The 3,805-nt window shown below is 36.0% G+C and overlaps 1 non-coding gene across 1 annotated transcript; it reads right to left on the minus strand.

Annotated features, from left to right (window-relative positions):
• Positions 1-3,259: 3,259 nt before the first annotated feature.
• On the minus strand, positions 3,260-3,389 carry LOC126025411 (small nucleolar RNA SNORA22). Its single transcript, XR_007501417.1, has one exon. It is a non-coding gene; the product is annotated as a small nucleolar RNA SNORA22 (small nucleolar RNA).
• Positions 3,390-3,805: the final 416 nt, after the last annotated feature.

Below are 3,805 nucleotides of genomic sequence, written 5' to 3' on the forward strand. Positions count from 1 at the left end.
GGAAACATCTTGTGACCTTCTAGCCTGCATTCCTAACTGCTTAACTATCAGGAGGTGGTGGAAGATGTGCTTGCCTCAATGATCTTGAACAGACAATGTAACATACACTTATTGATAACAGCCTCGTTGACTCCGGAATGTAGTCTTAAGGAGTGAGGCCCTGTCTCTGATAATGGTACCGGGTAGTGTTGCTCTCCTCCGGGCTAAAATTAATTATCTCTTGCAGCTGCACATTCCTTTCTCTTTGGCCCAAGAACTTACAGCAAGACTGCACGTAGCCTTTAGGTGAAAGGCTGAACTAAGGCAGAAAGTATAGCAAAATGGCCTCAAACAAGTCACAGTCCCCAACATCTCCCCCTTTCTCTTTTAATAAAAGAAGGAAAGTCGTGAACGGGTGGAAGAACCGTGTCTTAGGCTACAAGGTTTGACCAGGTCGGACACGGCCAAAGCCGCATTTAAAAGGTGGCTACAGACGCCGTGGGTGCGCGCAGAGATCCGAATTATGCATTGTAGCCTTTTTGGGCCGTGCCCTAACTGGGACCTTGCTAATCCCGTCGTAGGTATCTCCACAGCTGAGAGCACAAGTGACGGAGTGAACTCCGTCTGTTAGCTATGCGCTCTATCTCCTGGAAACTTAGTGGCTGGAAAGGCGGCTTGGTGACTAAAGCCAAGTTTTCACAGGAGTCACGCGGGGTCAGACGCTGGTAGTTGACCTGAATAGAGGTTTTTGCCTTTTCATCTACCTGGTTCTTAATAAAGGCAGTGATTTTGCGGAAAATCCATGGGCCAAGAGAAAAGAGCAGCATGAGGCTAATAAGAGGGCCCAAAATAGTGGACAGTAATTTATGTATCCAAGGAGAAGAGAAAAACCAACCCTGTTACCAACCTTGTTCTTGGTCAAAACGTTTCTGGAACTCCTTCATACCGTTACCAATACGTAGAACACTATCCCTAACTAATCCAGTTTTGTCTTTAAATACACAGCATAGTTCTTTAAGGGCCACACAGACTCCCCCTTCCTTTATAAGGGCAAAATATAAAGCACGACGATTTTGAAGAACTACATCAGCAAGGGAACTAACAGTATCAGTGAGAAATTGTAAGCTATGTTTGATTTCATTAATGTTTCGTTTTACAGCCTGAGTGAGAATGCGAAAATTGGACTGAGTGGAAACAAGGGAGTAAATTTTTATGCCAGCACCAGTAGTGAGGGCTAGAGCAGAGGCATTTATAAGATTTAAAATAACTTGAGAGGAGGAGGATGGGCCAGAAGGCAGAGTCTGTAGCTTACAACCTGCCTAACAGTGAGTTAATGACGCTGAGGCTGAACTTTTCAGAGAAGAAGTTTAGAGTCATTGGTGTAGATAGGAGATTTAAACGTTGTGATGCTTTCATAAAACGGCGAAACCGGTGAATTGCAGATTTAACAGTGTTCATAGCTGGTATTGGAGAGCGCCTGGGCAGAGGCATGGACCATTTGCAGGATGAGGTTCAAGGTGGAAACCGGACCAACAGGTTTGATGGTTATTTTAGGCATTAACAAAGCTAAAACATAACAATCATGATAAGCAAGAAACATTTCAGTAACAATATGGGGAGAAAATCCAGTGGAGTAAACAAAATAAGTGGAGTTGGGGGCTTCAATGAAGATGGAAGAGTTGTTAACAATAATGGTTTGATTGCAAATGTTTGATTGTTGAACAGGCGGGCACATATATGGTTCGAGTAAGCAAAGTTCCACAACTGTGACTTGTTTGCAATGGAGGTTGTTGGTGGCAGTGGTGGGCATCCAAGGCAGCTAGGCAGAGTGCTCAATTCAGCATTGTCAAAGGTGGAGTCAGTTAGAAACAGGTTTGCAGGAATGGCGGCTAGCAGGAGGTTTATAAGAAAACAGCTTGGCAGGAGGCAAAATGGTTACTTTATATAAAAATTAAGAATTTACTTAGTCCTCTGGCTTGGGTTTACAGGCAGAAAACATTAGCAATTTACATTACATTAGTTATTTTTGAATACCACGGGAATGTTATTTGACTTCTGTTAGACTTTGGCATAAAAGAAAATTTATAATTAACAATTGCTAATTAAAAAAATTTTTTTTAAACTGAATATAAAGGATTTTTCTTAAACTTCTAGTTATTATGTTAAAGCTGGATGCTATTTTTTAGCCATAAATACATATTTTATAGGTTGAACTTACACATAGCAGGAAAGCCAGGTGACTGCAAAGTCCAGAAATTCTCCAGGGAAAAGTTATCCCCGATGGCCATTGAGAAATCTGGGGTTTGCCATCCCCCACACCCTCCGCCATGTTCTTAGAAGGACAAAGCTAGCTTAATACATAATTTTTAACACATGATTTTTAGTTGTAAGATGCCAGTCTGTGAACTGACCAGACTGAACCAGGTTGAAAAAATTAATTGAAATTTGAAAAATGGATAAGGCTTTAAAAATTGTATTATTATAAAATGTAGAGATAACAAATAAACAGACAAAACAAAACAACACTAAACACAACATTTTACACTTGTGGCCACTTTCATTCATCACAACAGACACATAAACAGACAAAAGGATTGATTTAAGACTTATTTATAAAAAATTGACAAGCGCTTTTAAATATTTAGCCAGCATGTTTGTGAGAAGAAAAAAAAATTTTTGTAGAAAAACTTTTTTAGTTTTGAGAAGTACTTAATGTAGATGGAGTGGAACTTTGCTGAAAATAAATTTTAAGGTTTAGATTTAACACAAAACATTTTTAAAACAATTTTAATTTGAAGTTTAAAACATTAAGTAAAATGGTTAATGAGCACTGTAGAAGGAGTCTCTACTTGGAAGTATGAAATGATTTGCTGTAAATGAATAGGTTTTCTTTAAATTGGTTTTGCAGTAGAACAGTAAGACAGCTGCAATAAAGTGTTAAAATTTTTATGATTAAACACAATAGCATGAACTATGATTATTAAAGGTATAAAAAACTGATTTTAAAAAACAAACAACTGTTTTTACTATGAAGACTTTAAGTGAATAATTTGTAAAAAATATTATATACCAAATTAACTAAATGCTAAGATTATTATAAAATATAGTTAAGGACATTTGATACATTTACACACCTAGAACTTAAGACTAAAATTATATTTAATACTAGTTAATTTGCTTATAAAGTTTAGTTACTTTTATATATTACTTATAAAATTATATATAATATATTTTTCATTTATATTATTTTTTCACTGCGACACAAATATACAGATTTGTATAATGTGCTGATATTTTGAATGCACTTAAAATAATAGTTCTTTCAATGCAGAAATAAAGAACAACCATTGCTGTAGCACAAAGTTAAAACTAAGGGTACTATAAAGCACACCTAGGTGTTTACTGTGCATTAAATTAACTATATTGTTTAAAAAGGCTAACCACATTATTTTTCACATAATTTTGTAAATACTTTAAAAATTAAAATAAAACTTTTAATAGAAATATAAGACTTAAATTTAACACTTTTGTGTTCGTTTGGATTTTAAAACACAAAGAAGTTTTTCTTTTACCAATATTTTGTTATCTGTAAAGTGACAGAATTATGACCTTGGTGTAAAATTTTCTGAGAGGCATGAAAAAAAAAGTTTATTGCTGTTATTTTCCTGTTGCTTTTTAATGTTTTAATAATTACTTTACACTACTTAATGCACTAAACCTAATAACACATATCTGACAAAGTGTAGGGCTAACAAGGTGAAGCAGAGTCTTTCACTGATAACTCGGGGAGGGGCTAGCACAGTTAACAGCAGGAAGGCTAGAGGCA

Source organism: Suncus etruscus, chromosome 12, assembly GCF_024139225.1.
Source record: "Suncus etruscus isolate mSunEtr1 chromosome 12, mSunEtr1.pri.cur, whole genome shotgun sequence".
Lineage (NCBI taxonomy): Eukaryota > Metazoa > Chordata > Mammalia > Eulipotyphla > Soricidae > Suncus > Suncus etruscus.